The following is a 13,179-nucleotide window of genomic DNA, read 5'->3' on the forward strand; positions in this document are numbered from 1 at the left end:
GACATCTACAGAACATTTCTCTGAATACACATTCTTCTCATCAGCCCATGGAACATACTCCAAAATCGACCACAGCCTAGGCCACAAATCTAATCTCAGCAAATTGAAAAAAAAAAAAATAGAGGAAGTTAATAACTTAATGGAACATCTTAAGCAACTGGAGAAGGAAGAACACTTCAAACCCAAACCCAGCAGAAGAAAAGAAATAACCAAAATCACAGCAGAATTAAATAAATTTGAAAACAAAAAAATTATACAACAGATTAATAAATCCAAAAATTAGTTTTTTTAAAAGATCAATAACATAGATAAACTTTTGAATATTCTAACCAGAAAAAAAGAGTAAAATTTCTAATTTCATCAATCAGAAATGGTAATGATGAAATAACAACGAACCCCTCAGTAATTCAAAAAATCCGTAACAAATACTGCAAGAAACACTACTGTCAGAAATATGAAAATCTGAAAGAAATTGAGCAATATCTGGAAGTACGCCACCTACCAAGACTTCGCCAGAATGAAGTGGAAATGTTGAACAGGCCTATATCAAGTTCTGAAATAGCATCACTAAACAAAAATCTCCCTAAAAAGAATAGCCCATGACCAGATGGCTGTATGACAGAATTCAACCAAACCTTTAAAGAAGTAGAACCTATGTAACTACAATTCTTCCAAAATAGAAAAAAAGAAAGAATCTTACAAAACACATTCTATGAAGCAAACATCAACTTGATACCCAAACCAGAAAAACAAGAAAAGAAAATTATAGACCAATATCACTAATGAATATTGATGCTGAAATACTCAATAAGATCCTAACAAAAAGAATCAACAACACATTAAAAAAATTATACACCATGACCAAGAGGGATTCATCCTAGGGTCTCAAAGCCAGTTCAATTTAAGTAAATCTATAATGTAATTCAGCACATAAACAAACTAAATAATAAGTACCATATGATTATTTTAAATGATGCAGAAAAAGCTTTTGATAATATCCAGCATCTCTTCACTATCAGAACACTTAAGAAAATTGGTATAGAAGGGACATTTCTTAAACTAATAGAGGTCATCTACAGCAAACTCACAGCCAATATCATATTGAATGGAGTTAAATCATTTCCACTTAGATCAGGAACCAAGCAAGGTTGCCCATTGTCTCCTTTGCTCTTTAACATTGTAATGGAAGTTTTAGCCATTGCAATTATGGAAGACAAGGCAATCAAGGGTATTCAAATAGGGTCAGAAGAGAATATACTTTCACTCTTCGCAGATGATATGATTGTATATCTGGAAAAAACTAGGGATTCTACTACAAAACTTTTATAAATGATCAAGAAACACAGCAATGACTCAGGCTACAAAATGAACACCCATAAACCTGTAGTCTTTATATATACCAACAATATCCAAGATAAAAAATGTCAGGAACTCTATTCTTTTCTCAGTAGAGCCAAAGAAGATGAAATATTTGGGAGTATACCTAACAAAAAACTTGAAAGATCTCTACAAAGGGAACTATGAAACTTTACGAAAAGAATTAGCTGAACATGTTAACAAATAGAAAAACATACCGTACTCATGCCTGGGAAGAATCATCATTATTGAAATGTCTATACTATCCAAATCAATATAAGATTTTTAATGCAATTCCTATTAAAACTCCATTGTCATATTTTAAAGATATTGAAAAAATTATACTCCGTTTTATATGGAATCAGAAGAAACCTTGAATAGCCAAAATATTTCTCAACAATAAAAACACAGTAAGAGGAATCATGCTACCTTACCTGAAACTGTACTATAAATTGATCGTGATCAAAACGGCATGGTATTGGCACAAAACAGAGAAGTAGATGTCTGGAGCAGAATAGAGAACCAAGAGATAAATCCAGCTACCTAAAGTTATTTGATCTTTGACAAGCCAATTAAAAACATTCAGTAAGGAAAATATTTTCTATTTAACAAATTGTGCTGGGTTAACTAGCTGGCAAACTGTAGAAGACTGAAACAGAACCCACACCATTCACCATTAACTAAGGTAGACTCTCACTGGATAAGAGATTTAAACTTAATACCTGAAACTATAAAAATACTTGAAAAAATTGGAGGGAAAACACTTGGGGGAATCGGCCTCAGAAAATATTTTATGAGGAGGATTCCCCAGGCAATTGAACAGTACCAAAAATAAACTACTAGGACCTGAACACATTAAAAAGCTTCTGCACAGCCAAGAACATAGAAAGTAAAGCAAGAGAAGACACCCCTCAGAATGGAAGAAAATATTTCAAGGTTATATCACCGATAAGGTCTAATAACCACAATCCACAGAGAACTCAAACGTATTAGCAAGAAAAAAACACATGATCCCATCTCAGGGTGGGCAATTGACATGAATAGAAACTTCTCTAAAGAAGACAGACGCATAATCTACAAACATAAAAAAAGCTCATCATCCTTAATCATCAGTGAAATGCAAATCAAAGCTACTTTGAGATATAACCTAACCCCAGTAATTGTAGACCACACAACAAAATCCCAAAACCAGAGATGTTTGCCTGGATGTGGAGAAAAGGGCACACTTCTACACTTCTGGTTGGAATGTACACTAATACATTCCTTCTGGAAGGATGTGTTGAGAATACTTAGACACCTAAAAATAGACCTGCCATTGAAACCTATAATTCCTTTGCTAGGTTTATTTGCCAGAAGACCAAAAATCACGATATAATAAAGACATCTGTACCAGAATGTTTATTGCACACCTATTAATAATTGCTAAGTCATGGAAGAAGCCCAACTGCCCATCGAACTATGAATGGACTAGCAAAGTGTGGTACATATATACCATGGAATATTATGGAGTCTCAAAGAAAGATGGAGACTTTACCTCTATCATGTTTACATGGATGGAGCTGGAACATATTCTTAGCGAAGTATCTCAGGAATGGAAGAAAAATAATCCAATGTACTCAGGCCTACTATGAAGCTAAATTATAGCTTTCATATACGGCTATAACTTAACTATAGCACAAGACTATGAGGAAAGGGCCAAGGAAGGGGAAGATTAGTGTGGAGGAGGATAATGGTTGGGGCCCCACCTATGGTGAATCTTAGAATGTGTACAGGAGAAACTTAATAAAGGCAGAATACAAATGTCTACATAGAATAACTAAGAAAATGCCATGAATGCTACATTGAACAGTTTGACGAGAATATTTCAGATTGTATATGAAACATTTCCCCCCTTGATTGCACTTATGTACACAGCTATGATTTGACAGTAAAAAAGTATAATAAAAAAAAACTAATAATCAAGTCACATTTGACTTCTGCAATTGGAGGTACTGAAATGTGATTTGTAGAAAGAAAAAAAAGGGGGGGCCATAAAAACTCTAAACCTAAACTTCAGTGGGTACAGACGACTATTACTTTTTTAGAACATGAAGTATCTCAAGGCACTCAGAAAATTACTCCAAAATACCCTGGGTCAATTTTGTCTGTCTGCCTTCCCAAAACTAAAACAAGTGGCTCACACCTGCAATCCTAACATTCTGGGAGGCTAAGATAGACAGATTGCTTGAGCACAGGAGTTAAAGACCACCCTGACCAAGAATGAGACCTTCACACAGATAAATTCAAAACCTACTAGCATTCACTTTCATCTTCCCCACGACCTTTCCCCACATTCCCTCTAAACCTAGCAAACAATTTGCCTAGTGTCCATGTGTTCTTATAAGTTGAATCATACGTATGGGGTCTTTTGTAACTGGCTTTTCCCCCTTCTCATAACGTTTTTAAGGTCCATTCATATTTTAACATAAATGTGCCTTTCATTACTTTTGACTATTAAAAAATATTAAATCATATGAGTATAGTACATTAGATCTATCCAAACATTTGTACTACTGAAGAAGTTTTCTTAGTTAAAAAAAACTTAGATGTTTTGGGCGGCGCCTGTGGCTCAGTTGGTAAGGCACCAGCCAGATATACCGAGGTGGCGGGTTCAAACCTGACTGTTGCGTGAACCAAGACACGAACGAGCAGCAGCTTTGCTGCCGGTGTAAACTCGCTCCTGTAATTATTAAGTCAAGAAACAGACTACATACCGTGGGATGGCATATAGCAATGTTCTTTATTCCAGGTTTAAGTTTTATACTCTTCCAGTCACATACACACCTAATCCATTATCTATTAGCTGAATTTTAACTTGAAAGGAAATATTTATCATATCAATGTAACCACTTGTGTAGTAAATCTCTTCCTCTAAACAGTGACTAGTTTTCCGAGCAGGGCACAAAGACAAAAACAGCTGTAGGGGAACAGAGTTAAAAGAAGAATATCTTCAAAAAAAAAAAAAATAGAAGAATATCTTCAAGCATTCACTCAGTTTTCTCAGTATGAAGTAATGACTGTGACCTTCCTTCAGGGCAGAGCACCTATAGACCTCTGACAATATGTTGTTAACATATGTCAACCCTCTGGCCCGTATCTCTGAGGAAGGGAGGCATGCCCTTGGATCTCAGGCTTCATGGGATGTACTGCTTCAGAGGAAAGGCCTAAGGAATTTTTACAATTCCAAAGAAACCTAACTCTTTGAGTAACCTGGGGGAGTCCAAGCGTCTTAACCCTCTGGAAGAAAAGCATGTCATTTTAAACTCACACTGAATATACTTTGTGTGCTCGATGTAGGACAAGTTTATTACTAAATATTATCCTACATTTCCACCTTTTGTTTTTGACGAATGTTATTCATATCTGTCATCATTAAAGCAAACACTTCGGCATAACGTTCATTTTTGCTTTGTGCGTGCTTCACTCGTTTACAAATCAAATATAAAATGAATGCAATAATTAAAAATAATGCTAATGATCCTACAGAACGTCCTATAAGTCCTTGTATTTTTGGGATAGGATTCATTCGTTCAATTCCATCAGCTATGCCTTGTAAAATCTGATCTCCATCTATTCTTTGTAACTTATTTTCAAAAGTGGAATATATCTCGTGTTGTTAATTTACAATTTCCTTAGTCAAATTATCATGGTTTAACAAATGCTTTATAACATTCTCCCAAGGAAATTTACTCTCATTATATTTAACAGCGGTTATACAAAAAGTAGCTCTATTCCAATCACATTTCAACTTCATTTGTTTCTTTAAGCTAACTAATTCATCGCCTAACATAACAACAGCTTGTTCTAAGTCAGCAATTTCATTATATAACTCAGTGTCAATTTGTTTTTGAGCAGTCCATAATTGTTCAGAGTCTTTATGCCAATTAGCCACAAAATTATGTGTTTTAATCCCTTGAGTTAAAGCCACACAAGAGACAGCAGCACAAGCTGTCACAGCAATAATTCCTAGAATAATAGCAAATAAAAGTCCAATAAATCTCTTCTTTCTTCTCAAAACTCTATCAGCCAGAAGTTGAAGAACCGTCAGGGCAGGAGATTCTTGCCATGGTCTGGTCAAATTCACTGGCATCCACATACCTGTCCTGGCTCTCAACAAATACAGCTGTTCCTTTTGAGGATTAAAACTTTGAGATCTATTAATACAAGTAAACAGTTGACACACAGGACAAAATCATTCTCCTGTTTTTTTATTCCACTTTATGTTGCCATTAAGCCACACAAAGGGTAATTGAACACAAGCTTGAATGTATCTTTCATCATGAACAGTAAATTCCACACCATAAGTATGAGGTGTGGTGGTTTGATGATAAAACAATCCACCAGTCCAACACTTCATAGGCTTTAGAGCTGCTGCTACTTTCCACAAATGATTTTGTTTAGGAAAGCCATAAATTCCAGGTGTGGGGGGTGCAAACCCAACATCTGTCCAACTCATAGGTGTTGTCATATTAATACTGATTTTGTTTTTATTTATAAGATAGGTAAACTCATCTCTTGGCAACTCAATGTTAATAAGTCTCTTATTGCTGTCAAGTAAAGTTGCCTTTGGACTCCAGACCATTATAGGACCTTTAGAAGTATTAGTAAAGAAAAAAGTTTGATTTCCTTTACATCGAGTCCAATGCAACCATTCCCTTTGTAATGTAAAACTGTGCTCCTTACAAGGAGGAGTTTCCACATCTATAGGATTAAAGCCCGGGATAAAACGAGAGATGGAATTAGCACTTAGCATCAACATCTCACGTTTGACATCATTCCCAGAAGCTGGCCAGTCATAATGACTTAGCCAGTACTGTACAGATATATTTAAACACTGGTATTGTTGACCAAAGCAAATAGGAGGGCGGTGACCCCTGAAGTATAATTAACAAGCTTCATTCCCTCTTCTTCAGGTTTAAATGGTCCTCAGGTTTTAAAAGGTCCTGGGAGCCAGACAGATTCATTTGTAAATACGGGGACTGTGGGCTCTATCCAACTAACCCCTCGCAGTAGCGGTGGATTAGGGATATATGTCCAATAATGAAATTCCTTCTATAGTTGACATAAGGAAAGCAAATATTGCTAAAAAAATATTTACAGGTGTTAACTTACGCTTTTGTTTGCATATAATTGTCACAGCTGCTTTCCCCAGTTTCTGCATTTGTTGCATGGTCACCATTTCTCGGTGTTCTGATGTCATCTTTTTCTTCTTTCCTTTCTGTGGATCAAGGTAAGACGCTGGAATCTCATGGCTAATTTGTTCACTTGAATTTTCATCCAGTTTCTCTGTCATTGTTTCTTCATGCGTAACTCTTCTGAATTTAATATTTTTATCTGGAACCCAAAAGTTACGGTCTCCTGTGGAAATATAAGCAAATCCCCTTCCCCATTTTATGACAGTGGCGGGGATCCGTTGATTATTGATGTTGTCCTTGTAATACACTTGTTATTCAGTAGTTATTGGTGTGACCACACTCCAGTGCTTAAATGCTGGGGTTTCATTTTCATGATTCAAATTAAAAAAATTAAAAGTAAATAGTGCTGAAGATAATCTGTTTTGGGGTGTGGTTTACTGTCTTTCCCCTTTCTGTCTTTTGAGCATACATTTTAATGTTCTATTCTGTCTTTCAATTATAGCCTGACCTTGGCTATTTTGAGGAATACCTGTTAAGTGATTTATTTGATGGAGATTAAAAAGTCTCTGCATTTATTTGAAATATATGCTGATCCATTATCTGTTTTTATAGTTTTAGGTTTTCCCATAATAGCAAACCATTGTAATACATGTGTAATAACAGCATCTGCTTTTTCTGATGATAATGCTGTTGCCCATGAAAAATGAGAATAAATATCTACAGTATGATGTATATATTTTGTCTTACCAAATTCTAGAAATTGAGTCACATCCATTTGCCATAGTTGATTAGATTTCAATCCTCTTGGATTAACTCCCTTGGGTAAAGGAGGTGCTACTAAAGGTTGGCAAGTGGGGCAAGATCAGACTATGGCTCTTTCAAAGTGCCAAGTGATGCCATGTCTCTGTTTTAATGATCTTATATTAGAATGATGAATATTATGTTCGTATTGGGCAGTAAGTACTGACCCTATTAATTGATCTACCATATGATTGCATTCTGATAAAGGTCTGAGTAGTCCTGTATGGGCTCTAATATGTGTAATATAAATACCTTTTACTCTGGTTCTTACTAAATTTTGTAGTTTGTGAAACAACAAATTTAATTCTGAATTATTTTCAGTTAAAGTAACTGTCTGAATGTTTTGTACTACAATTGTACAAACGATTGAGTCACTAATAATATTTATCTCTCGATCTGGATAATCACTTAGTAGCATTAGTATAGCAAAAATTCAGCTTTCTGAACAGATTGATGAGGAGACTGTTCGACCTTTTGTATTTTTTCTCCTAAATATATATCCTGCAATTCCTTTCTTGTTAGCATCCGTATAAAAAGTGAGAGCATTTTCTAATTGATGTTCTTTAATAACTTTTGTTAATATCCAATTTTTTTTCAGTTTTTTTATTAAATCATAACTGTATACATTGATATGATCATGGGGCATCATACACTTGCTTTATAGACCATTTGACACATTTTTATCACTATGGTTAACATAGCCTTTCCGGCGTTATCTCAGTTTCCGTGCCAAAACATTTACATTCTACATTTACCAAGTTTCGCAAATACCCCTGGAAGATGCACCACAGGTGTGATCCCACCGATCCCCCTCCCTCTACCCACCCCTCCCGCCACTTCCCCCTATTGTTAGGTTGTAACTGGGTTATAGCTTTCATGTGAGCACCCCAAATTAGTTTCATAGTAGGGCTGAGTACATTGCGTACTTTTTCTTCCATTCTTGAGATACTTTACAAGAAGAATATGTTCCAGCTCCATCCATGTAAACATGAAAGAGGTAAAGTCTCCACCTTTCTTTAAGGCTGCATAGTATTCCATGGTGTACATATACCACAATTTATTAATCCATTCCTGGATCGATGGGCACTTGGGCTTTTTCCATGACTTAGCAATTACGAATTGGGCTGCAATAAACATTCTGGTACAAATATCTTTGTTATGTTGTGATTTTTGGTCTTCTGGGTATATGCCCAGCAGAGGGATTACAGGATTGAATGGCAGATCTATTTTTAGATCTCTGAGTGTTCTCCATATATCTTTCTAAAAGGAATGTATTAATTTGCATTCCCACCAGCAGTGCAGAAGTGTTCCCTTTTCTCCGCATCCACGCCAACATCTCTGGTCTTGAGATTTTGTGATATAGGCTAGTCTCAGTGGAGTTAGATGATATCTCAAAGTAGTTTTGATTTGAATTTCTCTGATGATTAAGCCAATATCATATTGAATGGAGTTAAATTATAATCATTGCCACTCAGATCAAGAACCAGACAAGGCTGCCCATAGTCCCCATTGCTTTTCAACATTGTAATGGAAGTTTTAGCCACCGCAATTAGGGAAGAAAAGGCCAATGGTATCAATATAGGGTCAGAAGAGATCAAACTTTCGCTCTTCGCAGATGATATGATTGTGTATCTGGAAAACACTATGTACTCTACTACAAAACTCCAATGGGTTTTTTTTAAGAAATCGAATTCTTTTATCCTTAGTATAATGGTTATCTATACTTCCTATGTAATCTGAAAGAGCGATTTGACATTCAATGTTGAAGATAAATAAATTATTAATTTGAGAATTAGTAAGAGGCACAAATATTTTCTCTGGGTCTTTACCAATTAATTGTCTAAATCTTTGACGTCCTTTTAAAATTATTGTGGATATTTTGTATATATATGTCTCCATTTTCTTAACTGTCTTGTGAGGTAGAAAACACCATTCTATAAAATTATTTTGTTGTGTTAAAGTCCAGTAGGAGAATGATCGGAAGGAAACACATATAAATAAAAATGACCGACTTCATCAATTCTATCTATCTGAGATTGCTGGATATGCTGTTCTATCCACTGTAATTCTTTTTCTGCCTCAGCAGTTAATACTCTAGGGCTTTTTAAATCAGCTGGTCCTTCTAAGGTTGCAATCAAATTTTTTAGAGCATATATGGGAATTCCTAAACTAGGGCTAATGCAATTTATATCTCCTAATAATTTTTGAAAATCATTCAGAGTTTTTAAAGCATCTCTTCTAATACTTACTTTTTGTGGAATTATTTTTTGTCTAGTTATTTTATATCCTAAATACTCCCATGGATCTGTATACTGTATTTTTTCCTCAGAAATTACAAGTCCAAACTGCTGGCAGTTTTTCTTTACAGTTTCAAACATCTGTTTTAACTTTTCCTTAATAGGGTGTGCTATTAAGATATCATCCATATAATGTAAGCACATACCATCCGGGAAAATTGTCCTTACTATCTCTAAAGGCTGATTTACAAAAAGGTGACATATGGTTGGGTTATTCAACATGCCTTGAGGAAGGACCTTCCAATGGAAGCGTCTTGCAGGTTTTTCTTAGTTCAAGGCAGGAATAGTGAAAGCAAATCTTTCGGCATCTTCAGGATGAAGAGTAATGGTAAAGAAACAGTCTTTTAAATCAATTATGATGATACAATAGGTTTTAGGAATTAGAGATGGGTTAGGTATTCCAGATTGGGAGTTTCCCATTGCAGAAATAATTGCATTGATTCATCTTAAATAAGTCACCATTCTCCATTTCCCAGATTTCTTTTTTACTAGAAATACTGGGCCATTCCATTGACTGGTACTGGGCATGATATGGCCTGCTTTTAACTGGTCTTGAACTATATTATGAAGAGCTTCTAATTTTTCATAAGGGAGCGGCCACTGTTCAACCCATATCGGTTTATCTGTTAACCATTTTAACAGCAGGGTGAAGCGCTGAACAGGAGCATCTATATAAAACCCTCATGAAGAGCAGGCAAGCCTAGTCCAGTTTTGTCATTTCCCATTCTTACAATTTCAGGTTTTATAGTAGGAGTGGGGTCAATGGGATTATAACCCATATTCATCATTATAGTCTTGGCTGGTTTGGAAATAGTTGGAATAGTAATCATAGCTCCCTACTGTTGTAAAAGATCTCTGCCCCAAATAGGTAATGCAATAGGAGCCACATAAGGCCGTAGTTGAGCTTTCTGACGCTCAGGGCCAGAGCAGTTTAAAATATTTGTACTTTGTTCAATATCCATTAAAGTTCCCATACAAAAAAAAGTAGCCTCACTTTTCTTTTTTGGCCAGCCCTTAGGCCACATGTAAGAAAAAATTATCGAAACATGAGCTCCTGAATCTACTAGTCCAGTAATGGTTATTTTGTCAGCAAAAGTTACTGTACACTGAGGTCTAGAGTCATTAAGGAAAGTATGCCAAAAAACCTGTTTTCCTGTGCTACCAAAGCCACCTTCCTGCTTTACGGGAGTGGCCTGTCCTTTGTAATAGGGCAGTATTAAAATTTGTGCAATTCTTTGACCAGCTTTTAATTTTATATTTTGAGGAGAAGAAGCCATAAGCATAATTTCTCCTTGAAAATCAGAATCAATAACTCCAGGATGAATGTTCAAACCTTCCAATGTTTAACTACTTCTACGTAAAATATGGTCCACAGAGTCTGGTGGAATAGGGCCATATATTCCAGTCTGAAGTTTTCTAGGTTTTTGTCCAGCTAAGATTTCTTCCTCATGTAGTATTGGTATTTCTAATGGTGCACTTCCTTGAGTTGTATGAAAGAGATCTTGGACATGTAATTTTACAGGCTCTATATCAATTAATTTTTATGATTCGCCTGTGCATGTATTATCCTATTGTCCACTGGAAATGGACCTTGATTGCTCGAATTTGTTTTCAGGCCCGAGCTGGGCCTGATATCCCATTTTTTGATTCCTGAGCCAGAATAAATTCCACTTTAGGTGGCAGGAGTTTGCCGTCTTTATCTCTAACAGATCTACATTCATTAGTCCAATGTTTACCTTTTCTACAGTAGCGGAATAGGCTAGATGCTTGCAGCTTAACATTCTGTGTTACTGCTGCTGAAGTATTCTCAATTTTAGCCTTACAACATTCAGAACACAGATGCCCTATTTTCCCACAATTAAAACCTTTTGCCTTCTTTTTAGTCCCATTAAGTGCCTCCGCCAAGGCGGCAGCATTAAGCTTTACCTGAAATGCTCCAGAACCAATATCCCTACAAGTGCGGAGATATTGTTCAATGGAAACATTGTCCTGATTCTTGACGGGGGTCAGAGCTAACTTAAAATCTGAGTTGGCATTCTCAAATGCTAATTGTAATAGAAGCATCTGTCTGGCCTGTTCTCCAGGAACAGATCTTTCAATTGCTGTCTGAAGTCTAGCTACAAATTCAGATTATGGTTCATTGTTTGCTTGCATGATTTTTGTAAAAAATTGTTTAACCCCATCTTTTTCCTCTAGTCTTTGCCAAGCTCTAATACAAACATCTTTAACCTGCATTAATAAATCTTGTGTTAATTGCAGCTGTTGGTGAATGTCAGCCGCAGGGCCAGTACCCATTAAAGAGTTAACTGGAGTTCCTGAGCTCGGTTTTGCCAAGTTGCCTCTTCCAGCCACCAAGCCTTGAATTGTAAAAATTGATCAGGGCTCAAGGTAGTATGAGCTAAATTTTCCCAGTCAGCAGGAATAAAAATATGATTTGTGCAATATGAATTAAAATGCCAATTACTAAGAGTGACGTAGGTCCATAGGTGTAAACAGCATCTTTCAGTGTTCTTAAAAATTTTATTTGTGTAGGAGCATGCTGAGCAACTCCTGATTGACCATTTTCTTGAATTTCTCTGAAAAGAGGATATGCTTGTATAACAAGCTCTTTATTATTACCTGATTCTGAAATTTGAACTGAGTTTTCATTAGATATAGCCAATTCAGAAATAGCTAAAGGAAAGTGATGCCGTGCTCTGAAGAGTGTATCTGGAGGATTAGGCCACACAGGATAGAAGGGGCCTTCCCTCCAGCCTATAGGACCTGCTGGTGCAGAAGGAGTTAGAGGCTTGTAAGGTGGAAGCACAGCTTTACAAGAACCTTCTTTAGAGCTTGCTCTAGAGGAGAGCATTGCAGCTCCCTACTTTTCTAAGAAGGCAATTCTTTGACTCATTATATGAAAATCTTCAGCTATAAACTTTTTAAGGTGTTCAAACTCAGACTTTTTTTGAGCTGATTCATCAGCCATTTCCACTAATTCTGGACAGCTCTCTGCATCACTTTCAAGACTTTTTAAGTCACCCACATATTTCTTTTGAGGCTTATCAGATTGGAATTTAGAATGGGAACCTGGCAAATCATACTCATGTTCAGAATTTATGAGAATTTCCGCAATCTGCTCTGGCTGGTGTAACTTATCCAGCTCGGGCAATGAAGGCGGGGGTGGAAACTCATCAGTGCCAATGTCCTCAGTCTCAGAATCTTGTTCTGAACACGGTTGAAATGGTTCCAATGCAATTTGAACCAGTTTAAAAGTTGCCCTAATTTCTCTGCTTTTAAAATTGCCTTTTTGGTGGGCACGATGCAGAGCCTAACCCACTTTCTTCCAGACTTTTAAATTAAGCTGGACTTTCCGGTCAGGTGTAAACCAGTGGCAATGCTTACCAACAACATGGAAAAGTTCCCTCAGGTTACTGGTTTTTACCCAAATTTTAGTGGCAGAAATCAGAGTTTTTAAGATGGCAATATACTGGTCCTCCAAAGACGAAGAGAGCTGAAGACTCATATTATTCCCTCCCTTGTTTCTTGTTATGCTGGAGATGTCCCATGTA

The sequence above is a fragment of the Nycticebus coucang genome, chromosome Y (assembly GCF_027406575.1).
Source record: "Nycticebus coucang isolate mNycCou1 chromosome Y, mNycCou1.pri, whole genome shotgun sequence".
In the NCBI taxonomy this organism is placed as follows: domain Eukaryota; kingdom Metazoa; phylum Chordata; class Mammalia; order Primates; family Lorisidae; genus Nycticebus; species Nycticebus coucang.